Source organism: Lissotriton helveticus, chromosome 1_1 (genome assembly GCF_964261635.1).
Source record: "Lissotriton helveticus chromosome 1_1, aLisHel1.1, whole genome shotgun sequence".
NCBI lineage: Eukaryota > Metazoa > Chordata > Amphibia > Caudata > Salamandridae > Lissotriton > Lissotriton helveticus.
The window spans coordinates 524,732,262-524,759,997 of record NC_136057.1 but is presented as its reverse complement, the minus strand read 5'-3'; the positions used below and the strand labels follow the sequence as shown (position 1 = coordinate 524,759,997).

Here is a 27,736-nt window from a genome sequence, read left to right as displayed (position 1 = left end):
TTCAGATCACTCATCGCTTACCTGATTGTGGAATTGCCCACATCACAACACCAATCAATCAAGTGGTTTGTAAAGCATGACTACTCACCCGTAGGAGTCTCGAGATGCTGTGGGGGATGGCTGCAGATGTGTCGCAAGGCACTGTGGTTCAGTCGAAGAGCCAGGTCATGAGGTCCTTCCTGAATTGGGGCAGTGACTGTGATTGCTTTAGGGGGAGAGGCAGGGTGTTCCACGTCTTTGCTGCGAGGTAGGAGAAGGATCTTTCCCCGGCCGTGGTCTTGCAGATACATAGGATGGCAGCTAGAGCCAGTTGAGGGGAGCAGCGGACTCTGGTGGGTGCGTGGAATGAGTAGTGGTGGTTGAGGTATGCAGCTCTTGTGTCTTGTAGGGCTCTGTAGGCGTGTGTGAGGAGCTTGAATGTGATCCTTTTGTTGACTGGGAGCCAGTGGAGGTCTCTTAGGTGGCTGGTGATGCGGCTGCGGCAGAGGATGTTGAGGATGAGCCTAGCTGAGGCGTTCTGAATGCTTTGCAGTTTTTTGAGGAGTTTCTGGGTGATGCCGGCGTAGTCGAGTCTGCTGCCAATGAGTATGTGGGTGACCGTATTTCTGGACTTGGGAGGGATCCACTTGAAGATCTTACGTAGCAGACGTAGCATATGTGGAAGCAAGATGGCTTTCTCCTGGTAGCTATCACAGTAGCTATCACAGTTAGCCCTCCTTGACATTGTTTTTGTAGATGAGGTAAAACCTGAGATGATAGAATACTTTCATCTTAACTAATTGTCAGTTGATTCAGCAAGTACCTTTTGGGAGACATTTAAGGCCTTCGTAATGAGCATCTCTATTACTAAACAACATGTTATATTAAGAGCTCTGCTTGGATAAATGGATATAATTGAGAGGAAGATACACTCCTTTGAGATGCAATACATGCAATCTCCTTGCCCACATGTGTTAGTTCACATTGAAGCCAAACTGACAAAATACACAGAAGTCGCAGACAAAGAAATTAAACATTTACATATTATGCTAAGGCAGGAATATATGTCAGAAGCGAATGGCAGAACTCTGCCTGTGCTTAGACACCATCCCTATTCTGCTCAGGGTGTGGACCAGCTGGATAGCAACATGGGCAAAACATTATATATTGCAGTGCACATCCTAATAGAATTCTCATCTTAGGATGCAAGGTTGTACTCTTCTTGCGAACCCCATGACCTTGGTGCTTACCAAGGTTTCCTCAGCCGCTTTACCCTGGCATGGCTGGCTAAAGCATCCCAGTAATTTTTTGCTATGCCCATAACTCCTAAGGAGACAATGGAGGGCATTTCCAGTATTCTCACCTGTAAAGATCTAGGCAATGACAAGCTCCCGACAGAGTTTTTTTAAAGCTTTTTCAGATCTATTGGCCATAGCTATTACAAGCAGAAAAGGAGGCTCTTGAGGCAAACATCCTCTCTCCATAAGTTAGGGAGACACATCTAATAACCTAGTTTTAGCCAGGCAAGCACCTCACACAAACTCAAATCCTACAGACTGCTTTCATCAATATAGATGCCAAGTTTACAGCCAAGGTATTACCTAACAGATTACTGCTTCTGCTACCTGACAAGGTTCTTCCAGACCAAGCAGTCCTCCTCCCCGGCAGCTCAACTGACCATATCTTCAGATCCCTTTGGCCTTAATGCATCAGTTGAATTGAATATGGGGTCCGTTGTGGTTTTCGGGCATTGCTAAGGCCTTTCATTCCCATGATTGGGTATTTGTAGTTGCAATACTGGGCAGAATGGGGCTCCCTGAGTATTTCATAGAATGGATGTGTCCATTATCTGCCAAGCCCGCTGCTAGAATCTGTTTTAATGGCTTTTTCTCTACCCCCATACCAAATGAAAGATGCACTTGTTAGGGTTTGCCTGCTTTTCCAAATATTCTTTGCCCTGGCAACTGAACCCTTGGTCAGAGAAGGCTGATCTTCACTTCCTGTAACATCATTTCTTTATATTCTGATATCATCACCCTATGTTTGCACAACCCAGCACAACATTTAAGCCAAAATGTTCAAGAATTGAAAATGTTCAAAATGCTATCTGGAATTGCAATGAATTGGAAAACGTTTGGGATATTTCTCTTTACCCTGGGCATTTGTGCTTGTGCACTTGACTTCCCCCTTCCCTGATGCCGGCCATCTGCTAGCTACCTAGATATTTGAATTGACCGTGATAGGGATAGCATTATAACAAAAAACTAAGGGGCAACCATAACTAAGCTTGAAACACTATTAAAGGATGGTGCAGCCTCTCCTTGTAATTATTTGACAGAATTGTCAAAATGACAATGATTATTTTGTGTAAATTGTTACATTTATTTAGTAAAATTCCCATTCCTTTGAACTTTAAATCCATTTTGATCACACAGACCTGGGTGGGTAAACAACCCAGCAATTGATGGGAAACATTGATACTGCTATATGAACAAGGGGGCCTGGCAGCCTCTGACTTTGAGCTCTAATATAATTCCGCAGAAGCACAATTCACACACTGTTTGGCTTCACCTCCCCACTCATGGCCCATCTACCCATTAAAGAGGATAACGGACAACCAGCCCCACCGAGCTCAATTCTTGGTCAATCTCCACACTGCAGGCACTTAGGAATTATTTGTACTCAATTAGAATGAGAAGTACTTTGTAGACAAATGTAGTGCCCCTTGCTTTATGCCCTTGAGCAACTCCTAACCCACTGTTTGGGTGGTGTTTTCACTTAATAACTGTTAGAAGTGTTACACAGATACTTTACACATTGCTTCTAAATTAAGCCTGACTGCTCCATGCCAAGCTACCAGAGGGTTGAGCACAGGTTAATTTAGTGTTTGCTTAAGCCTCACCCTGACAAGGATTGTGGTTGCTACGTGATCAAGTCTCACACCCCAGTCAACCAACAACCCAGTTTCTCACAGGTATTGTCTGATTTTCAGGTGTGCATCACTGGCATGTAGGGATTCTAGTGTGGCTGTCGGAAGGTAATGTGTGGGACACTACTCTATGGAGGAATTGCAAATTGAATTTTAAATGGCACATTACCCTAATGAAGACTAAATTACAATGGTGCATGGTCACATGAAGTAGGAGACACAACCAATATTTCACGCCACTACATTTCACAATCTGGGATGTGTAGGGGGTGACTTCCATCCATCTTTTAACATAGAATGTAATATGACTGAAGAATACTTGAATCAGACAGACCCTAGCTTATCTCAATCACCAAAAAATTGGCATGGCATTTCTCTAGGAGATACATCTTACTGATTCTGTGGGTAATTTTGCCACCTGGCAGCAAAGTGATTGAGCACTGGCCATGTACTCCTTTTATGCTAGAGGTACAGCTATCCTCATAAATCGTAAAACCCCATTTAAACTTCTACATAAATGAGATGACCCCAAGGACGATATAATAGTCCAAACGTTAATACATGGTAAACACATTACAATGGTCAATCTATATTGCCCAAATATAGACAACACTAAATTTACTCAAGCACAGCACGCTTGTATATCAATGATGCCGCAGACTATAATGTGGGCGGGAGATTTTAACTAGTTCTGAGCAAAATTAATGACTGTTACCTGTTTACAAGCCACCTACCACAAGCTGCAGCTCAAACGATGGCCGTCGTTATAGAGACCCATAGCCTGGTCGATTTATGGAGGGAAAGACCGCCCACCCTGAAGGAGGGAATGTGTATCAACTGCACATGGATCCTGGGAATGGAAAGACTATTGGATAGGCCCTCAAGATGTATACCCCTGGGCAGAGACCATAAATCGCCTTCTTCGGACACTTTCAGATCACTCATCGCTTACCTGATTGTGGAATTGCCCACATCACAACACCAATCAATCAAGTGGTTTGTAAAGCATGACTACTCACCCGTAGGAGTCTCGAGATGCTGTGGGGGATGGCTGCAGATGTGTCGCAAGGCACTGTGGTTCAGTCGAAGAGCCAGGTCATGAGGTCCTTCCTGAATTGGGGCAGTGACTGTGATTGCTTTAGGGGGAGAGGCAGGGTGTTCCACGTCTTTGCTGCGAGGTAGGAGAAGGATCTTTCCCCGGCCGTGGTCTTGCAGATACATAGGATGGCAGCTAGAGCCAGTTGGGGGGAGCAGCGGACTCTGGTGGGTGCGTGGAATGAGTAGTGGTGGTTGAGGTATGCAGCTCTTGTGTCTTATAGGGCTTTGTAGGCGTGTGTGAGGAGCTTGAATGTGATCTCCTTTTGTTGACTGGGAGCCAGTGGAGGTCTCTTAGGTGGCTGGTGATGCGGCTGCGGCAGAGGATTTTGAGGATGAGCCTGGCTGAGGCGTTCTGGATGCTTTGCAGTTTTTTGAGGAGTTTCTGGGTGATGCCGGCGTAGTCGAGTCTGCTGCCAATGAGTATGTGGGTGACCGTCTTTCTGGACTTGGGAGGGATCCACTTGAAGATCTTACGTAGCAGACTTAGCATATGTGGAAGCAAGATGGCTTTCTCCTGGTAGCTATCACAGTAGCTATCACAGTTAGCCCTCCTTGACATTGTTTTTGTAGATGAGGTAAAACCTGAGATTATAGAATACTTTCATCTTAACTAATTGCCAGTTGATTCAGCAAGTACCTTCTGGGAGGCATTTAAGGCCTTCGTAATGAGCATCTCTATTACTAAACAACATGTTATATTAAGAGCTCTGCTTGGATAAATGGATATAATTGAGAGGAAGATACGCTCCTTTGAGATGCAATACATGCAATCTCCTTGCCCACATGTGTTAGTTCACATTGAAGCCAAAGTGACAAAATACACAGAAGTCGCAGACAAAGAAATTAAACATTTACATATTATGCTAAGGCAAGAATATATGTCAGAAGCGAATGGCGGAACTCTGCCTGTGCTTAGACACCATCCTTATTCTGCTCAGGGTGTGGGCCAGCTGGATAGCAACATGGGCAAAACATTATATATTGCAGTGCACATCCTAATAGAATTCTCATCTTACGATGCAAGGTTGTACTCTTCTTGTGAACCCCATGACCTTGGTGCTTACCAAGGTTTCCTCAGCCGCTTTACCCTGGCATGGCTGGCTAAAGCATCCCAGTAATTTTTTGCTATGCCCATAACTCCTGAGGAGACAATGGAGGGCATTTCCAGTATTCTCACCTGTAAAGATCTAGGCAATGACAAGCTCCCGGCAGAGTTTTTTAAAGCTTTTTCACATCTATTGGCCCGAGCTATTACAAGCAGAAAAGGAGGCTCTTGAGGCAAACATCCTTTCTCCATAAGTTAGGGAGACACATCTAATAACCTAGTTTTAGCCAGGCAAGCACCTCACACAAACTCAAATCCTACAGACTGCTTTCATCAATATAGATGCCAAGTTTTCAGCCAAGGTATTAGCTAACAGATTACTGCTTCTGCTACCTGTCAAGGTTCTTCTAGACCAAGCAGTCCTCCTCCCCAGCAGCTCAACTGACCATATCTTCAGATCCCTTTGGCCTTAATGCATTAGTTGAATCGAATATGGGGTCCGTTGTGGTTTTCGGGCACTGCTAAGGCCTTTCATTCCCATGATTGGGTATTTGTAGTTGCAATACTGGGCAGAATGGGGCTCCCTGAGTATTTCATAGAATGGATGTGTCCATTATCTGCCAAGCCCGCTGCTAGAATCTGTTTTAATGGCTTTTTATCTACCCCCTATACCAAATGAAAGATGCACTTTTTAGGGTTTGCCTGCTTTTCCAAATATTCTTCGCCCTGGCAACTGAACCCTTGGTCAGAGAAGGCTGATCTTCACTTCCTGTAACATCATTTCTTTATATTCTGATATCGTCACCCTATGTTTGCACAACCCAGCACAAAATTTAAGCCAAAATGTTCAAGAATTGAAAATGTTCAAAATGCTATTTGGAATTGCAATGAATTGGAAAACGTTTGCGATATTTCTCTTTACCCTGGGCATTTGTGCTTGTGCACTTGACTTCCCCCTTCCCTGATGTCGGCCATCTGCTAGCTACTTAGATATTTGAATTGACCGTGATAGGGATAGCATTATAACAAAAAACTAAGGGGCAACCATAACTAAGCTTGAAACACTATTAAAGGATGGTGCAGCCTCTCCTTGTAATTATTTGACAGAATTGTCAAAATGACAATGATTATTTTGTGTAAATTGTTACATTTATTTAGTAAAATTCCCATTCATTTGAACTTTAAATCCATTTTGATCACACAGACCTGGGTGGGTAAACAACCCAGCAATTGATGGGAAATATTGATACTGCTATATGAACAAGGGGGCCTGGCAGCCTCTGACTTTGAGCTCTATTATAATTCTGCAGAAGCACAATTCACACACTGTTTGGCTTCACCTCCCCACTCATGGCCCATCTAGCCATTAAAGAGGATAATGGACAACCAGCCCCACCGAGCTCAATTCTTGGTCAATCTCCACACTGCAGGCACTTAGGAATTATTTGTACTCAATTAGAATTAGAAGTACTTTGTAGACAAATGTAGTGCCCCTTGCTTTATGCCCTTGAGCAACTCCTCACCCACTGTTCCAGAATACAACTCACCAACGATACATTACATCTCACTAGGCTAAAAAAAACTAGGATTGAATTTGGTAGGCTATTCCCTGCTAGTCAATTATTAGAACATGTTTGTATAACTGATAGAAGTGAGTACTCTATATTAGATACTTTCAGGTACTTTAATCTGAAAGCATTGTGCAAGACCAACTACCCAACCTTTCCCCAGACACCAAAATCCTGTAAGCCATATACTTGATCCTTTCTCTCTCACTAACTAACGTCTAGTCACTAGTATGTATGCTTCTATTGAGGCAGAACCTCCTATTGCCCTGCCCAAGACAAAAACACAGTGGGAAACTAACCGCGTATTCTCCATTTTAAGATGCAGACCAGTTATATTGTTGCAGTCAGATAGGGACTTTTGTGTCGAATGGCAGTTTGCACCTAACCTTTAAATGCTGCCACTGGATTTACATCACACGCTTCAGACCTTCAAACACATATTGAGGGAAGACTCTCAGTCGATGAGGTGCCTAGGCCTATTTCCTCCACTTCACTTGGAACTGTTCTCAGGTCCATCAATACTAGAGTACGATGTTTGAGCATGTTTTTGCCATGACCAAGGTCAATACTGAAATGTCACCGAAGAAGGTAGTTTTGGACTACACTGTGAACATACATCAAAGCGATAAAGCTTTGTTTATTGCTTTGCTATGGACAAAAAGAACGGTGCATGTGTGTGAGGAGAAATCACACAACCACTGTTGAAACATGGCTGTCTGCTATGATACATTGCAACGAACAGCAAAAGGGCTTCTATCATGCAACTGGAAACAGTCGCTAACATTGCTATCTCCTATTACCAACTTTTGGAGATATTTGCGCTAAGCGCGAATATCACCAAAAGCTAACACCTGCCCTGAGCAGTTCTTAGCCATGTTATCCAATGGGAGGTGGATAACATGGCTAAGAACATTAGCTTGGTAATGCATGAATATCGCTGACTTTTCAGCGATATTCATGCATTGCGGACGTTTTTTATCGCATTTGCGATAAACCTTGGTAATACCTAGGTTTATCTGCGATAAAAATCGCCGCAGCTCAGCGGTAACATTTTGTCTCTAACCAAGCAATAGCGAATAGGGGTAATATGCCCCTTAGTTTCTCTTTTGAAGCTCAAAATGCTCCAATGGAAGAAACATGGAAGCTGTAGCTGGGCAGATCGCACCAAAACCAGATAAATTAGCTGCATAGGTCCACTGAATCCTTTTTGGCAGCAAAAATCTCAGCCCGGGAAAAACCTGATTTTCCTATCCACTTATGTCCTGGCCTGAGGTTGTTATTCTCGGTCATCTGAAAATCACAAATCACAAATTCCCAGCATTTTGTAGTACTTCTCTTGGGAATTTCTAAGGCTCCCAGAACTTCAGGGAGAGCACTTAGGGGCCACTAGAAGGGTCCAGTCCATGTCAATTGCAACAGGTTACCTGGGCACTCCAGAAAAAGGCATCTTGCAGATTTTGGTGTTCCATTACCAGACAAGTGTCAACCAACTGACCCTTGGAAACCGTTTCTCAGTACTGGGTAGAAGTGAAGCAGATTTAGCTCTTCAGATCTCCACATAGATCTCATACAGCAGGTTCCGTCCTTCTCTATTTATCCACAGGACTAGATGCAACTTTTGTACATCAGTTCATTAGCTAGTGGGTTGGGGGTCCTGGACACTAACCAATGGGACAAACCGTTCCCATTTACAGGACATCCAGTATGTCCGACTGCAAACTGTGCCACACCATTCTCTGTAAAAATCAATATAACAGAATCTACCTGCCCTCTGATTGCTCCGCAACTGCCTTTCCTTAGAGGATGAATGACACAACTGACACCCAGGTCTTCTTGCCTAAATGCCTATGCCATTGCTTCTGCTCTGGGAGCAACTTTCAAACCTCATCAATAGAAAAGTACTGTCAGTGAGGGCAGCTGTTTGTAGGCTAATGCTACTTAGCCCACTGGAGTTTCAATCAGGCAAATCCTTACTTTTCTGATATATTTATTAAAAATCCAATCGTGGCTGAATGGATTCTGTAATTTATTCCAAATCAAAGTTAACAACAGTAGTATGTTAAATGTACACTTATCCTCATAGTAACAACAACAGCCTAATTCATTCAAAGTAGCTTTTGGAAGCTAGGCATTGTAATAACATGCCAACCTTTATTTCTTACATGTCTCACTTTTATGCACTTAGCACCCTAGATTGTGGTATATAACTTAGAGGTGACTTTTGACAAGGGTGCTTGCAGGATTCAAGGCTGCTGCAGTCATGCATACATGTAGGTCTGAAGCAGTGTTTTCCTTGTCAGTCTAGTGGCTTGCACAACATGTGCTACAGTACACACATGAAATGTAACTTTAGTGCCATTAGATTTCTGCACAATATTCTATGGTGCTACTGGAAAGCTGAATATGCCAATAAGTAGCTAAACAATTCTGTCATGTTTAAGAGTTCACAGCACATATGCTTACGACTTGCCAGCAGTTTCCCAATGTGCAGAGTTAAAAAACCAATAGGATCAGTCTGCAAAAAGTGGAGGTCACCATGCACAAAAATCCATTTTCTAACTCTCACCATTCAGAGATGTTAAATGAAGAACTCTGCATAAAATACAAGTATCCCCAAATGTGTAAAGAATACAATATGTGCACGGAGTGATCAGCAAGACCATCACTCTTGAAAAGAGTGCCCCTGCCCCCAGTGAACTAGGGCACAATGTTTGATTTTTGCTAATTGACCATTGTGAACTGTAGCAATATTGAGGGTTCTGTGCTCTTGCATGCTGCTGAAATTTTCCCCTATGTCGTGAGATCATGTCCTCACTGGTCAAACATTCTGGTACATTCAGTACAGTGGTGAACTATACTTTAGTGAATCATATCTAAATTGCATTCTCAACATATTCTGCACCCTGATGAACCATGTTTGCATTGAACAATAGGGGTACTCTTGACCCTAGTCAAATTTTAATAGTAATCATGCTTTCGCCACCTACCAAATGTATGTGCTCTCAGGGATCTCTGGTTTTCAAGGACAGTGTCGTATTCCACCACCAAACTTCACTTCTTCTTACATCCAGATTCACCACATAGCAAATTCTATTTGGCAGCCTCAATAATTCTTCCAAATTCAAAATTAAGATCAATAGGGTCTTTGACACTAAATGATCTCAAAGATCCATCAGATCTCAGTCATTAATATGATTTATATGGGATTACTGATCAATTTGCAGACAGTGTTGATCTCTGGCTACCCTTAATGGCACCCCCTTTCTTCACTTTATTATAATCTCCGAAACTAGGATTATGTTAAAACATAGGGGCACTCTAAGGCTGTGGTGATATCCTCTTCATTAACATGTACATGATGTTGCCACCCATTGCAAAGTCCCATCCTAGTTTTAAAAGAATCTCGCTTTGAATGTTTGAATCCATCACCATTCATCACTGTCATGGTACTCTGTGAATTCATCCTTAGCTTTGATATTCAATATTAGGGCACTTGCTTGAGCCATCTCTAATTAAATCAACTGTTTTAACTCTGAAACTCAAATGGCCATTAATATCTAACCTGTTTCCAAGGAAAACTATTACACTTTATCACTCTATTACCGCCAGAGTCTATCTTTCAATTTCACTCTTCTCCATGCTCAACAGGTGCATCACCATACTCAACAGGTGCATCACCATACTTACATTGCTTTACCCAATCATTAGAATTCCTGTATCGGTATACATGATCCCATCAGACTGTATTCATGAATACCCCAGACAAATAGGCCCATGTTCTCAATAGCATCTCTTCACTAATTTCGGTAGCCCCTTCCAGTCCGTCTTAAACCCCATTCTCTCCATAAGCTTACATTCATATGCACTTTCCCCACACATTACCTCAAACCTACCCTCTATTCACACTCTGAAAATAGAGACACTTATCCACTTCCAGAGGTGGAGATTGCCCTGTGCCCCCTGTGAAACTGAATACCTACAAAATGTTCTGTGTGCCCTAACAACATTCCTTAAGTATTCCAAAACAAGATAGCACATTAACCTTATATTGCCAATTAGTGCGCGTATATTTTAACCCTGGGCGTAGTTCGCGTAGTAGCACTATGCATAGCTACGCAAAGTGCACTTCGCACTACGCGAGCTACACGTAGCTACGTGAACCACGTAGTTCACTGTGCAAAATACTGTTCGCACTGATTGCACAGTGCCGGATGCTTGTCCACACTGTGCAATCAGTGCAAACCGCATCTTGCACAGTGCAAGCGGTCATTTTCTGCTGCTTGAGTAGATTTCTACTCGAGCAGCAGCTCTCTCAGCGCGGACTGGTAGTGTCTCAGCGTGAGCAGTCGCAAGCATACGCGACCACTCTCAATGAGAAACCTGACCTCCCCGCGTTAAGAAGGAGGTTTATTTTCCACGCGTGTGATTGGCAACTTGATGCTGCTGATCGCAAACGAGGAAAAAGTCTCACCAGGGATTTCATTTTGCTCGCTCGCTGTCGCCAACTTGCCTTTGAGGACCGTGAGCAAGCAAAAAATGACGGCTACACGTGTTTGCACTGTGCTGCGTGCACTTCGCGTAATGTGAAGTAGCGCAAACTTCGCAAACTCAGCGAGCGTAGCGAAGTGCTTTGCCCAGGGTTACTATATTTCTTTTCAATATTCTTCACAACCCAAGCAATTCTTAATGACTTCAGCTCTGCCCCTCTTCCATGCATTTAATTACATGACACCTTCAACCCACAGACAGCCAAAATGAGTTTCCCTCTATTTCCTGAGTTAATGTGATCCCAATACTCTAGTAAGCCATATTATCCTGAATTTTATCTTGTTCTTTAAAGCCTAAAATTCTAAAATCACCTTCCCTCTCTAAAGTCTGATGGTGGCCATCAAGTGTATGATGTAACAATAGATCACAACAGCCTAGCCAACATCATCAAACAAATATTCTGCAATACCTATAGGTGATTATTAGTGATCTAGGAAAGGCCATAGAGAACTACATTTCTTTTCTTTACACTATACCTTATCTTTTTCTAATATATAGCAATTGGGTTCTACCCATTTAGTCAACCACGATTTTTCACATATTTTACTCTGTTTTTTTTACCTTTACTGTGGATGAGTCTCTATCCATGAGTCTCACTCTGTAAACTCATTGTTATTGGAGTAAGCTCACCGCCCACCGGCCCCTTGGTACACTGATGAACTTAAATGTGAAAAATCTAAGTGTAAGGCACTCGAACGAAAATGGCGTAAACACTATGATCCCTTAAACAAAGAAATATACCGTAAAGCCAGAAATCTTTATCATTCGGCCTGCACGAGAGCCAAAGCCTGTTATGTAACAGAGTCTATTAACACTGCTGCTAACAAAGCGCGGACCCTTTTTAATACAGTCAAGGAACTAGCTGGAGCAAACTCCATGGCTGCCGCACGTCCTCTCACCACCCAAAAATGTCAAGATCTCGCCACTTATTTTGTGGAAAAGATTGAGACTATTATTGCTAACATTAACCCCCTGGTGAAGGACGATAGAGAAGTTCTGTCCCCAGTTAGTTCAGCAGGATACCGGCTTGACTCTTGGCCATCCATCTCCTTGGACACTTTGAAATCTTTGGTGACTTCTATTAAGTCAGGCTCCCCCTGTGACCCTCTCCCTATTAGCATCCTGAGCCAACTTGATGACTCTGCTTTGAGGATCATTTCTGAAACATTAAATGCCTCTATTCATCTGGCAAAAGTCCCAGCGTCTTGGAAGCACGCTATGGTCAGCCCTCTGCTGAAGAAGCCATCTGCTGATCCCGAAGTGCTGTCCAACTATCGCCCCATCTCCCTGCTGCCTGCTTTCTCAAAAATTTTGGAGAAGCACATTCACGGTGTACTTACTACATTCACGGAGAATAACAACTTACTCCACTTCTCCCAGTCTGGTTTCAGGGCGGGTCATTCCACCGAATCCGCCCTCCTGGGAGTCACCGAGAAGATCAGGGGGCTCTTAGACGAGGGGCAAACGGTTGCACTTGTCTTGCTTGACCTAAGTGCAGCCTTCGACACCATCTCACACAACAGACTGCTTGCCAGGCTGCGTGAGGATGGTGTCGGAGGGACAGCGCTGGACTGGATCGAGTCTTACCTGTGCAACAGGACGTTTCAGATCTCGTCCTCTCAGGCACAGTCAGACATCTTTGTGTCACCCCATGGTGTGCCTCAGGGCTCTATTTTGAGCCCGCTATTTTTCAACCTTTATCTCCGCCCTCTCGCCGATCTAGCGGAGCGAGTAGGTCTTGAACTGATGACCTATGCGGATGATTCGCAGATTATTTTTTCACTTACCAACTTGAAACCGTCATCTCCTTCTGCGCTGAAGCTAGGTCTTCAAGAAATCTTCAGCTGGATGTCAACAAACCAGCTGAAGCTCAACGGAGAGAAGACGGAGGTCTTGCTCTTAGGCAAAAATAGAGATCTGTGGCAGGATACTCATTGGCCAACATCCTTGGGCGCTTTTCCTACTCCGGCTACCCAGGTCAGAAACTTAGGGGTGTGCATCGATGACACATTATCGATGAAACAGCAGGTCAATAAAGTGGCTGGCACTTGCTTCACCATCCTTAAATGGCTGCGGAAGATTATCTGGATGCTGCCTCTTGATACCCAGAAGACCGTAGTCAATGCATTGATTACATCTCGGCTTGACTACGGTAACATCTTATACCTGGGTTCCAACTTGGCAGTGATCAGGCGGCTTCAGCTAGTCCAGAATGCCGCAGCCAGGCTGTTGTGCAAAATCCCCAGGACAGCGAGGATTTCGATGCACATTAAAAATCTGCACTGGCTTAGGGTTGAGAACCGTGTTCGTTTCAAAGCCTTGACCTACATGTTCAAGATCAAGGCAGGAACTGCACCTAAGTATCTGCAAAAACTAGTTAGGCCCTATTCCCCTGCCCGAAACCTCCGCTCTTCAAATGGAGCAAACTTTGTGGTTCCCAGATTCAAACTGGCTAGAGTGGGAGGGAAATCCTTTTTCCATCTTGGACCTGCCCTTTGGAATTCCCTTCCCTCTGCGCTACGAAAAGAGGAGAACTTTGCCAGTTTTAAGAAAAGCGTCAAAACCTGGCTTTTCAACAAATAATTGTGATCTCTGGCCGTGATGCTTTCTGTTGTTGCCGGTCTCTTAGTCCTGCGCCGGGAAACCCTTTGTGGGTATCTGCGCGCATTATAAATGCAAAAAATAAAATAAATAAATAAATAAGTGTGTTTTCCGCACAGTGTCCACCTTTTAAGATAAGGCTACTGCAGTGTAGCTATGGTAAGGAGCACTGGGCGTGTTACATTTGTATGGGTGTGAACACGTGTGTGGGCTGTGAGTGAAAGACTGCCATCATGTACAGTTCGGTAATTGCACAGAGGAAGCGTGGCACAGAGGGGACTTTGCAGGGATGAGTGTTGACATGGGGTAGATTTTAAAATATTATTGGTCATTCATAGATAGGTCAGTAGAGTTTACTGGAAACTCTGGAGTGCTGTCAGTGTAGTATACATATAGGTGAAATCTGCTCTTAAGTGCAATTTCACGCCATTTAAGCTACACAGTCTAACAAGGCGTAAAACTTAGATTTTTCAGTTCCCATCCCACTAAATGAACATCTTATGAGGCTTCAGAAATTGTCATGTTTCTCTGACTCTGCTCATAATCAGATTCCAGGCCCTTGTCACCCCCCACCTGGGCCAAGTTAATTACTCTCCTCACTCTTTTAAGGCCATACCATACAAAAGGCGCATTTATCAGTCATTGGCTCAATTAAAGAGTCAAAAGAGAGCTGACATTCATCAGTCCAAGGGAGAGGTTCATGTACATCTTTAGTGGTTAATTGCAACAAAGGTTTAGCAAGAAGAGAAAAATTAGGTATCCATTGGCGACAGTAAGAGGTGATGCCAAGAAAGGCACGAACTTCACGCTGGGTGCAAGGGACAGACATGTTAGAGATAGTAGTAATACGTTCAGGAGTCAAACACCTACCCTCCTTCGACAGTAGATGACCTAAGTAGGTTACCTCCTGTCGACAATATTGAAATTTGGACAGGGACACCTTATTCCCCTTTGCCGCCAAATGGTGTAACAATTTAACTGTGGCGTCCTTACAGCCTTCCTCAGTGTCAGAAGCAATCAATAAATCATCTACATACTGTAAGAGTACGTTACCATCAGGCAACACCCAGTCGTCTAACAGAGCTTTAAGGACCTGACTATAGATGCTCGGGCTTTCAGAATAGCCTTGGGGTGCGCGGCAAAATCTGAAGTTTCGGCCAGATAACGAGAATCCGAAGATCTGCCTGCTGTCAGGATGAATGGGGATACTGAAGAAAGCGTTCTTCAGGTCGATAACTGAGAAATATCGAGCAGTTGGTGGGATCATGGTAAGTATAGTGGTGATATCGGTCATCACTGGATACTGTGGTACTACGACCTTATTGACCTCCCGCAGGTAAATCACAAAGCAATATGCATCGACCTTCCCCTGGGGTCCTGTCTCGGACGATTTCTTCAAAATCGGGAGAATCAGGCTGTTACAAATATTGGCAGCTGTTTCCTCAACCACCCCTTTATCAATTAAGTCCTGGATGATCGAACGCAAGACTCGCTCGCCCGTCCGTGAGATCTTATACTGGGGTATGCGTGGCAATTTCGCACCCTTCTTCAACGTTATATGGACGGGAGGGATGTCTAGCTTTCCGACATCCGCATCCCCTGTGGCCCATAACATTGCGTGGACAGTATCGAACTCAGGCGGGAGAGGCTCATTTTTGGCAAAACACTGTTTCATATTATCAGCGTAGGGCTGTATGGTCAAATAAACGCCGTCTGGGGAGCAATGGATTTTGGCATTAAGCTTTTTCAACATATCCAAACCCAATAAATTCTCACCACAATGGGAAGTTAGCAAAAACGGTGATTCAAGCGTAGCAGGACCAATCGTGAAGGGGAGAGGTGGGGCTTACCACTGGGACTCCTGAAAATCCCACAGATACATTATTGCGCCCGGACAGAGCCGCCCCTGGAACCAAAGATCAAGCAACTGAACTGTTCATTGCTCCTGTGTCAATTAGAAAATTCTCAGAAGTGCCCATTAACTCCCCCTTCACATAGGGTCCTTGCTGATTGACTGGGATCGACACCTGGCCCCTACTCTGTCCCTGGCTGTCCTATGGGCGGTCGTACCCATCCTGCTCGCAAAACGAGTAATCCTCATTATAGTATTGTCTACTCTGAGGGTTGTCAAAATGTTTCCGTTCAGACTTGCCTTGAGCTGCCTCTTCCCTATGCATATCACTCTGGTCCTGGCCACTCCGTCCACGGCCTCGTCCCCGAACCGCTCCGTTCTGGGCGAGTAGTAATGGACACTGAGCTTTCCAGTGTCCTTCCTGTTTGCAATACGCACACTGATGTAACCCTAACGGTTGGTCCGTGCCTGCGCCTGCGCCTCTGCCTGTGCCTCGGTCCGTCCCCTCCCCCCTGGATATGGGCCCTCTGGCTCCTCTCCCTCATCCTTGTCCTCGGACAACTTGCTGTAACAATACTCGAGTCTTAAGATCCTTAGCCTTCTTTTCGACTTTATCCTTGCTCTCATTCTCCCTATGCTCATAATATTGGGCCATGCTTAGTATCACAGAGGGGGTAGACATAGTCCAGGTACTCTCGGCGGCCTGTAATCGTGTAGAGATTTCGGGTGCCAAATTAGTTACAAACCTATTCACGAACAACCGGACCCCACCTTCCGTTGCCAGATCCTGTCCACTAAAATCGATAAAAACTCCCTCAAATCGAGTGAAGAAGTCGGAAACACTCTCATCCTTCTTCGGTCTTCAGGCTGTCAATTTATCCCAGTCGACCTTCCGCGGGGGAATCTGTTTATGCATGTCAGCTATCATTTTCGCTGGTAAGGTGGTAATTTCATTCCTAGGCTTATCACCGGGTTTACGGTCTCGGTCCCAGTCTTTCAACTCAATCCAAGTTCCCCCCAGCTCAGCAGCATGATCAGTGTCATGCACTTGCCGCCATATGTCAACTGGTACCAATAATCTGAAAAATAACTCGATATCTGCCAAAGTCATTACTGCCGAGGCCGCGGCTTCGGTCAGCTCTTTGTAGTAGGCGGTGGGGTTCTTGGGGGGGTCAGGCAATTGTGATTTAAGGGCAAGAACCTCACTCCTTTTCCACAGAGTGTAAACCCATTGTTCCTGAAAATGGGCGTCTATTCTAGCTCTCACTACCTGGTCAGCATTATCACGTAGTTCAGGGATTTCGGGATGATAAATAGGGTGTACTTCTCTCATGGGGTGTTGGGAAGTCCAATTGGGACTTTTTATAAACATTCTGCCGCGATATTTCACTAATGTGTCGACATTCTTGTACACCTCCTCTGGGTCCATGTTAAATTTATGAGCCCAATCTCGGATGTTGTACAGTATTTGCGGTGCCATCCCATCATGGAAACATAGTTCCCAGGCCTCGATAAGATAGCAGGACATTTGGTATAATGCATGCTGCTGCATAACTGGTTCGAGATCTTTTATGGTACTCCACAAATCAGCTACCGTGTAGATATTGTTCTGCATCCACTTAGCTGCCTGATCTGCCACTGCCTCTTTCTCACCATATTCCATGGATCCCCTGGTAGTCTAGCTTTCATCACACCGTGTTCTTCTAACGGTGTGCGCCCCCTATCTCCGGGCGTTGTGCTGGCTGATTGAGAGGTCCAAATGGGGCTCGGGCGGTTAAAACAACTCGGGAAGCCGCCGTGGGCAGCTGTACGCCCGGGAGAAGGGTAGCCATGTCTCTCGATGAGGTAGCAGTGGCACCATTAGTACCTAGGGAGACGAGAGGCACGTCTGCTTCTGGGGCGGAGGCTGGGGAAGCTGAGGCAGGTTGGAGAGGCAGAGCGGGGTATACGCGTTGAGGCGCATACCGGGGTGGGGGCCATGCGTTCAACAAGTCCTCTATCTCATCTTCCGCCTCATTCCGAGTCACATAACTTCCATCTACTTGTAACCTAAACTGTGGATCTGCATACTCGATATTCTGTTCGGTCTTATTCTTGTCATGAGCAATGGCTTTCTGAGTTACAGTCTGCCCTTGCTGTATCTTCATTAATTTCTCGGACCGTATGCGTCTCCATTTCGCCTCTTTCTGCCATTTGTTAAGGGTATCGAACATGGCTTGCCTGCTCCGCGAACAGGCGTTCCTGCAAATACTGGATCTTTTTCTCATCAAAAGATCCCGTCTTTGGCCACTGGAGCTCTACATTGTCTTTTGTATATTTGTTCCATAACGTATTAAATAAGAGGGGTCCAATACCATGCTTACAGTACATATCATGGCTAGGAGTTCCCTCTGGAGGGGCTGGTTGGCTCTCATCCAACCTCGTACCTCCTCGGCCAGTACAGCCAAAGAATAACTTACTGAAGCACGGCATTGCTCGTTTCCTAACCCGGTAGCTGAAAAGGCAAGGTTTTATTTACAACACTCTCATACACATGGCCATGTTCTGTACTCAAATCCACTCTCACAATCTTGCACAAATAAATCGACTATAGTTCTTCAGTAACATAAAACCACACAACAAACGTTATTTCCAAACAAAAGGTGGAGCCCATCGACTCCCACCTATTGAGAACTCTTTCCAAATCTCAAGAAGACCCAAGGAAATCAAACAGCCTTGTCCTTAGGCTGCCCAGAGATAGCCGCACAGGTTCCTCAAAACCACAGATCACCCTACGGACCATCCGACGGCATTCATGGTTCACCTCCCGAACTATTCCGGCTAAGCCCGCTTTTTCAAGCGCCGCTCCAGATCTGTCCAGGTGCTACCCAATCTCAACCGCCGGCGTCTCCGAGGGCAACCTGGCCAGGTATACTTGTTTACAAGTCACACCAAGGTGTCCGGTTTAAATCTCTAGTTATTTCCAAAATCCCAAAAAACAGGAGCGTCTGCCCGAGCAGTCTTGATACTGCCCCGTCAGACCCCCGTCTCGAGTTCTCAGTGACCAAAAGTCAAATTCCAAACATCAAATTCAAATCCCAGGGATATCCGACATACAACAAGATGAATCACTCACCTGGTGCACTCAGGTCTGATTGGGCGTTCTCCACTGCCAATTCCTGTGGACCAACGTGGTCCGTTCTCGGGTTACACCCGAAGGACTCCGGCGTGGGGTCACTAGCAGCCGAGCTCTCTTGATTGGGAGAGCGGAGCGGACCCCAATGCTCAGGCCGATCCTTCCCCCCGGTCAAGATTGCCCTTTCCAATGTCCCGTCTTTTCTGAGTACAGGGGGACAACCCCAACGTGGAGTCCCGGCAGAGTCGCCAACTGAAGTACCGAAAAAATAATCACAAACCAAATAGAGCCATACTTACAAATAGCCCATATACCAATTACTAATAATCAGTCAGTTGGCAGTGTAGAAGGTCCAATCGTTTATTACAATGAACAAACTCTGCCAGAGGAGCTCCTTGCGACCTAACCCCACGAGTTCCGCCAAGAAGACTGCTGGCACATAATCAGCGCATCACATATATACTGTTACATTTTGTAGTCGTTACCTAAGATGGAAAAATACAGGCTGGTACAGGTTGGTGCAAAGGAAAGACCATATATGGAACACAAAACCCCTCAGATATAGCTCAGCTCGTTATAGCAAGGTCAAGAGGGTGACTCCCTTCTGCTAACTCCGAGAGAGTCCGAACAGCGCTCCCCTGGAATGTGCTTGCCCAATCTACCCCCACCTATAACCTTGACAGGCCTAACGTGCAGAAACAGCAGTTTGCTACAGTTGTACTATTTCACAGGGGAATGCATCTCAAGCTTGGCTATGAGAAAAGGGTCGTGTTAGTGCTGAATGCTGAAAGCGAACTAGGCCACAAATGGCGCTGGTCGGGTCAGCCTTAGTTGTGCATATTAGCTAAAATAACGTGCAACAAAGTGTATGTGAGTCCTAAAACTATTACGTGTGTCAGCATATTAGTGTTAGAAGCTTTATATTTGCATAATAGCTACACCACGCTAATTACTAATACTAACTTCATGTTTCACTAGGCCCAGATCGGATTCTGGTTCCTCAAGAGGGGGGATATACATTTAATAATTTGATTTTCCCACTGCACTTAGGCAGTGGCAACCCAGGCCCACTGAACAAAGTAGGAATCCCAGATACTTGGAGTCAACACAGGTGGGGCTTGCCTTTGAAGTTTTGTTGGGAAGGAGGCACTCAGATGAACTCTTTGCAAAGAAATCTTGATGATGCCATTCTGAATTTTCCCAGACAGGGAAAGGGGTGGAATGACGATGTGGCATCCTAGAATTAACTGGGGGTGCCTGACACCTAGAACTTTCCACTCCCTTTTAAAAACTCATGCGCAAGGGAGAGACAGTGGAGAAGGCTTTACCTTCGAGACAAGAACAGCGCTAGATGGACCAGTGGGAAAGAGGAGCCACTTGATGGCCTGCAAGGTGGGCTAAGGGCTTTGTCACTAACTGACCCCCAGGAATAGGATAGATCTCTTCAAAGCCACTGGCAATGGAGTCCCTGAGCCCCCTGAGTACCAGTTGGGGGAAAACCTGGACTCCAATGCCCCTGCCAGGTGCCCTACAGGACAGTTGGAAGGCTCTGTGACTTGGGGAGTCTGGCTAGGAGGGTGCTGTGTCACATTTTATTTACTTCTGAGATCCCAGTAAAGTGGTACCAATGTCCTGTAAATTAAATGATACTAGTGGGCCTGTGGTACTGATTGTGCCACTTACTCAAGTAGCACTAAACATGTCTCTGGCCTGCCATTGCAGCCTCTGTGTGTCTAGTTGTAAACTTCCATTTTGGCCCGATCAAATCAACCTTTTGCCTGGCCTAAACCTTGCTTTTTACTCCTACAAGCCACCCTTAGGGTAGGCTCTAAACAGCCTACAGGGCAGGGTGCAATTTATTTAAAAAGTAGGACATGTACTTTTACATTTTAAATGTCCTGACAGTGAAAAACTCCTACATTTGTTTCCACTATTACGAGGCCTACCTCTCCCATAGGATATCATTGGGGTTACTGTCATACATTTAGTAAGGATAGCTTCCAAAATGTAATAGATTAACAGTTACTGCTTGGTGTTTGGAATTTTAATGAAAAATCCTCTTTTATGGTAAAGTTGGATTTTGAATTACAATTTTGAAAATGCCACTTTTATGAAGTTTACATTTTCCTGCCTTAGCCATTCAGTGCCTACAGCCAGTCTCTGGATTACATGACTAGGTGTAGGTGGCAGTTTGTGTCTGTGTATTCCTTCCAGACCGTCAAATACAATGGAGAGCTTAGGTGTGCTTGGATGGGCCATTATTGGCAGGATGAGGGCGCAGAGCTGGGCACAGCCCCATGCACACCTGTACTTCAAAGAAGGCACCAGGTATAAATATTGGGCCCCAGGCACCAACTCTTCAGTACACTTCTTAACATGTGGAAGACTGTGCCAGGTAGATGGATTGATGTATTGCAGGGATTCTGCCCAAGAACAGAACTATGTGTAGGATTATGGAACCTTAGTGCGTAGGGACTGAGTCATTCTACCACCTTAGTACCCATGAGCCCAGGTCCGACTAGCTATAGTGCTCACTTGCCCTTCTACTCACTCACAGAGAAAAAAGTGATTAGACACCCCAGAACACAACACTCCCGAATCTCTCAGGACTCGCGGTTGCAACACACACCCTTTCACTCACACTCTTGTTCCTGTTCCCAATAAGATCTGACAGAGACACAAGTTAGTTTAAAATATGTACTTTAACTAGTGGCTCTAACATGCAGTATACGTGCCACAACAAGCAGGATAATGCATAGTACAAATATTGTCAGCATAGCTGCTAGGTCATATCTCATGAAAGGAGATGTCATTATAAAAAAGAAAATATGGCCTAATCTCTCTCCCATTGCTTGAAGCTGTATTATTATATATTAGAGGATCGCTGGGTTTTGTCCGCAGACCCCATACCACAGACTATAGATGGCAGTTCTACATCATAGGTGCTGTCTCACTCTTCTCCCTGGAAAAGTCCCTCTCCAAGTGTCTATTCCCCTATGCATGTTTTCCCATAAAACCAAAGGACGAGTTCCAAATAATAGCTGTATTGATATGTTTTGTCTAGGTGCTAGGGCCTGAGCAGAACAGAATAACAAGGGGCATTCATTATTTATAGACCTCGCACACAATGTTCAGACTAAATCCCTGGAACTGACAGAAAGTGAACATGGCAGACCATTCTCGTGTGAAAAGGACGATGAAAGTATTTGTAAAAATAAAGGCTTGTGGTAACGTGTGCAAAGCTGCGCACTGTATGCAGAGCTCATGCTAACTTATGGAAAACAACAGTGTCCCCAAGGGCCACGTGACAGCTGTGCTGCTGAAAGGACTGCCACTCTACTGGACTGCTGCCTTGCTGTGCTAATCTGCTGGCGCCGGCCTGGGTAAGAAGACTGGACCTGAAACCTGTCCAGAACCACCAGAGGGAGTCCAAGGGCTAGTCTTGTGTAACCTGCACCTAGACTCTGTAAGTGAGTCCTACCCTGCCAATTGGTGGCACCCTAGTCCTGGACCCTTGTAAGTGGGCCTGAAGGTGGTCTCCCAGCAAATCTGTCGACCCATTAGAACCGATGCATATCCTCTGCTGTGTGGTGCAACGCCGATCAGCCCTGAGGTATTTTGTCTGCTGCTTGGACTCTCGACGTAAGGACTTTGAATCGCCTTCTCAGCTGCAGTGGAACTGCCACTGCACGGCGCATCCCCAACACATGCCCTCGAATTGTAAGCCCCTCACAAGACTCCACATTGCAAGCCATGCAGCCTCTACAACAGCATCCAGTGTGTATTGCATCCTTGATGCAGGATTTTGCAGCGAAACCCCCTCGTTGACAGCCTCCTCCACAATGACACCCGGACTCACATCACAGCCTTGCAACTTCCCAGAACCAAATGTGTGTGACGCATCTCCAACCAGGACTTCATATCACCTTGGTTTTGTGTCTTTTCCTGGACATGGGACCTTGTAATGCTCAACTTCCCAGATTCAAGGTACTCTTGTTCAGTGGGCCTAACTGGGTCCCTGTAGCCGGCCTGACCTCCATCGCGATCTGCTTGAACTTGTGACCATGTCCCAGTCCTGCACGACCAGATAAAAGTTGGAGCTTTGTACTTTTTGCTGCTATTTTCAATGAAACTTTTAAATTGCATATCTCTAGATCTAGTGTTTGAATTTTTTTCATTTTGGTCATGTTTTAGGTATTAACAGTTTACTAAAGCGGTGTGGGATTTTTCTTGTATTGTATCTTCAATGTATTACTGCTTGAAGTGCTGCATACATGCTTTACACATTGCCTCTTTGTTAAGTCTGACTGCTCTCTGTCAAGCTACCAGAGGGTTGAGCACATGTTAATTTGGTGTTTGCTTGTGACTTCGCCCTGACAAGGTGGTTGCTGCTTGAGTAGGGTTCCCCTCCACCTGCATCCTAATTTCTTGAAGAAAGAAAGATTGAGGGATGGTAAGAAAGAAAGGAAAGCAAAGAATTAGGAAAAAAGAGAAAGATGAAAATTAAGAAAGAAAGAAGGAAAGCGGGAAAGAAAAAAAGTTAAAAGAGAATAAAAATAAACAACAGTTTGAAACGGACACAATCTGGTATGCGGTGAATTAGCAACAGTCAGAAAAGCAAAGCACTCCAAAAGGAATTTAGAACAGCACTGGCAATAAATGGGATCTGATAAAGTTGGAATGTGCATCAGATGATCCTCCTAGTATGCCAGGCTCTAAATCCAAAGGGAACACTAATTATAAAATAAAACAAAAACACCAGCTCTGAAGAAAAGAAGCTTGTGTGCAGATGTGCTCCTTGTGGGAATGCAAAATGAGGTCACTCAAAGTGAAGTTAACCAGTTGCTTAAGTAGGCTGAACCACTGCCCCATGTGAAGTAAACAACAAATGACAAATGGATGAAGAGAGGTGACTGAAAAGTAAGCATGCTATGCATATTTTAGAAAAATCAAAAGATCTTGGCTAATGCCAGACCTAAAAATGTGTATGGATCTTCTTGGCTGGTGTACATCTCCACTGTCTAGCAGATGTAAATCTGTGTAACGATAACTTCTGCTGCAAATTCTTTTTTAAGCACACTGTAAAAGGGATCTGTGGCATGAACGTATGGCCCCTTCTTTGTGGGTTCGGTTTGCTGATGCTTTATCTCAGAATGCTTTTATTCCTGCGTATTACGCTTGCTGAAGGGAATGTTTCAAGTGATCCATGAAATATCTGCTTTATGACCTTGACAGATTTGTTTTGCTATCTTTCCAGTAAAGGTGCGTGGCGATAAAAAGTAGCTAATGCGAATGGAATGACTGACTAGAGGCTGGACGGAGACCGGCTGAAAATATGAATGTCTGGAAAAATATTCTTTCTGTGTGCTGACTATTACAGTTGGATTCTTTTTCATCCCGCCTATTAGGTCCTTTTATGAAGTGTTAAGTGGTAAAAACATAAAAAGGTTCTTTCCAGAAAAAAAAAACTGCACTGATTACTCGCACATGGCTTTTCTATTTAAACCTGCAGTATCGATGCTTATCATCTGCTTTCGCTCTACTTCCTAGATCCAGGATTTAATTTCCTGAAGAGCTCTAATCGGATTGTGGAGAGTGGGGACATTTTTTTCGGTCAAATTTATCCCCCGATGTTTTATGATGTCCATTAGGCTTCAGTCGTTTCCCCTTTGAAATGCACAGGGGTGTCCTATCAGAATACACGCGGGCACGTAGATTTACAAGAGCACCAAGTGAATTTATTATACTTTATTTAGGGCCAGCTCGTGAAAATTAAGCAAAACCTGATTCTAATCATCCTTCCTGGGGCGCAGCATGTATAGAAATCTCTGTTCTTTTGCGCAGGCATGGAAGCAGTACACTTTCCAAAAACGCGCACTTGTAAAACCCAGAGGAATGTGCCTGCTATGTTGAGCTGGTGGTGGTAAAAGAGTGAATTAAACCTTGATGAATATAGCGTGGTACAGCATCGCTCAGTATCCAGTAACGGCCATGGGAATTTTATTTAGTTTTATGAGCTGCTGTGATACCCACTCCCAGGTTCAGTGAAGGGTCCACAATGGTATGGTGGCATCATGGGTCCAAAATAACAGGTTCAATCAACTACAGGGCCCATTGTGGAAGCAGTGCAGGATGTAGTGAGAACCAGAACAGTCTGAGGAGAACATCACAGCTCCATGCAGTAGCAGTCGGTGGTGGGAGTAGCTGCCGTGCGGTGACGTTGGGAGGGGAAGGGGCAGGGTGGGGGTTGTAATCTCTGGATTACGGAGGATTACAGGTAAGTAAACATTTAAATAAATAAAACTAATTTTGTTGTGCGCACTGCATCCCCAAATGAGATGCAGTGCACACAACGAAATTCTTTTTATTTATTTATATGTTTACTTACCTGTAATCCTCCGTAATCCATAGATTACTACCCCCACCCTGCCCCTCCCTCTCCCCACATCACCGCCCGGTAGCTACTCCCACCACCGACCGCTACTGGCTCCATGTGATGCGTCACAACATGTGATGAGACTTACGGAATGTGGATGAGCAGCACAAGCCCCTGAGGAGCCGCACTCTGTCCAAATAGGAATAGATCAGAACAGGTTCTAGGAGGTACAAGCCATTGTTAAATGTAAATGTCCAGTATTTGTAAAGCGCAAACAATTACCTGAAGGTGTCAAGGCGCTGAGGGCCGTCGGGAAGATTAAGCGAGCTATTGCCCAGAGTCACATGGTGCTGGGCAGACCCCTGCCGCCGGATCAAGGGATCAAACCGTGATCCCCAGCATCCAGCGCCAGTCGCCCTGGCTGCTGCGCCACACCTCTTCCATTGTTGGGTTCAGGGGCCAGAAAGCAGAGCCGCTTCCACATGTATGGAGGGCAAGCTGTGTTGGTATGGAGCTGTACAAAGTGCTCTAGGGTAATAGTCCATGACTGCACGCTACTGGGACCCAAGAGGAAGACGCATAGTTTCCAAGGGCTCCAAAGTCTGCGCTCTACATTTTAGCTGTTTGAATGCTCCTTGTGATATCAGGTGCATTTGAGTTAAGCATAGATCCCTGTGAGAATCAGTCGCCGGCAATAGTTTCTGTAGGTTTCCTGAGTACTTAAAGCTTTTGTACCAACAATCTTTCTGTCCAGTGCCTAGAAGCTTCATACAATTCTTGAAACCTCCAGAGGCCACTGAAACGGTGGAACACTGTCAAGGAAGGTTTGCACTGATCTGCTCTTCCTAGGTTCAGGCACACTCAGACAGCTTACAGCTCTAAAAACTGTAGCATGATAATACGTATCTTAAGCACTCTAGTCAAGATGATGTTGTAGTAGTCACGGCATGCAATACCAGGGTCTGTTTTTTAATATTCGATTCTGAGGATGGCAAACTTGTCCAATTAAGTTAATATGAGAGAGTGGCTTTCAAACAAGGTTTCATAGTTGCTTTACAAGTCCATTATTACAGATTGCATGTTTTATTGCCAAATTTGTTTTTTTGCAGGAAGTGAAAATTACAAGAATTGTTTCAAATGTGGGTTCTTAATTTAACATCCCAAAGGTAATTTTTTCTGCTTGGTTTCATGAGTGTCTCCATAGTGGTATTTGAAGCAAGAACTCAATTCTCCAGTGCAGTGTATGTATGTCTGTGTATATACATATACATAACGTGTTTATAAAACCTCTGACATTTACTAAAAAAAAAAGGTGCACAGCAGTTATGGTTCTAAACCAAAACTTAAAACCACTGAGATTCTCCAGCCATGGTTCTGTAAACTAACCATAACTTGCACCCCCTTCATGAGCCACTGCATATGACCTCACCTATAACATTACACACACACGCAGATTTATTTATTTAACCCAGTGGGGTTTGGTATTTTTGGTTTCCTAATACCTATGGCGCAGTGTCCCACCTCAGCTCCTAACAGGACAACTTTGGTGTGATCGGTCAAGTATGGGCTGAGAAAAAGTTGGGTGTTTCCCATTAATTTTCCCATGGGGACTTTGGACATATTTACAGCCCAAACTGCTGAACAGATTTACTCCAAATTTGGCAGAAATCCGTTCAGTAGTTTTTGAGCAATTAATGCTCACAAATATTTTATATATCACACGGTGAATCCGAGGAGCTTAAAGATCCCATGCTGTGATCTGATTGGCTGCCACCACATCAACCAAGTTGTAGTGTAAGCCATCTTAGGACTCAAGATGTAAAAGGCCCTGTGGACCCCATCCCCTAGGGCTGAACTTAAGTTAAAAAGGAGGTAGGCCAGGCTAACCCCTCCCTGAGCCAGTGAATGCCCCTAGAACCTTATCCCTGGGCCAGCTCTATTACTCTGTTCCAGGGAGCCCTACCTCAGGACAGAACGGTTTCCCTGCCTGTGCTAGCGCAAGCATGGAAACATATGGTTGCTCCTGCATGCCTTCCCTGCCTGCAGCAACCAACGGGAGATTGAAAAGTGCTCCCACAAGAAAGGAGCAGACTTCTATTTCCCTTATTGCTGCCATCTGGTTGGAGCATTAAAACAATAGCTGTTCCCTCCATGCGGGAGAAATGCTGGCTTCTGCACTATGCTGGAAGCCGACTGGGGGCCCCTGAATCTTCTTCCACAACCTTGCTGCTCACTGGGGGGCCCTGGTGGGCACCTATCTATCATTAAGGCAGGCCCCAGGGGTGGGGTCCTAGGGCCATAATAGGCTGGGTGCGGGTAGCTGTGTGGCTCCCCTCCCCCTTTAAATGAAAATAGGCCCAAGAGTATTGGGTCCCCGGGGCCTAATATGGCTCGGGGAGTGGAGCCGCCCTTTCTCCACCACACTGCAAACACCCCTCCTGGGGCACTACTAAAAGGGGGTGAAATCCTCTTAGCTATTGAGGGTCCTTGGGGGCCAATTACCCCTCCTGTAACCTCCGGTAAGTCCCACACGATTCGCTTGAGTTGATTTGCTGAGAGGTTTTTGTTGGCCAAGCCCCTTTCTCCACTACTCTGCAAATGTGTCTCCTGGTGCACTTCTGCTTG

At 45.0% G+C, this 27,736-nt stretch overlaps 1 protein-coding gene across 1 annotated transcript in view; it reads left to right on the top strand.

Moving 5' to 3' along the window:
- Nucleotides 1-27,736, top strand: part of ANO2 (anoctamin 2) — a 1,767,324-nt gene that overhangs the window by 872,749 nt on the left and 866,839 nt on the right. The window lies entirely within an intron of this gene.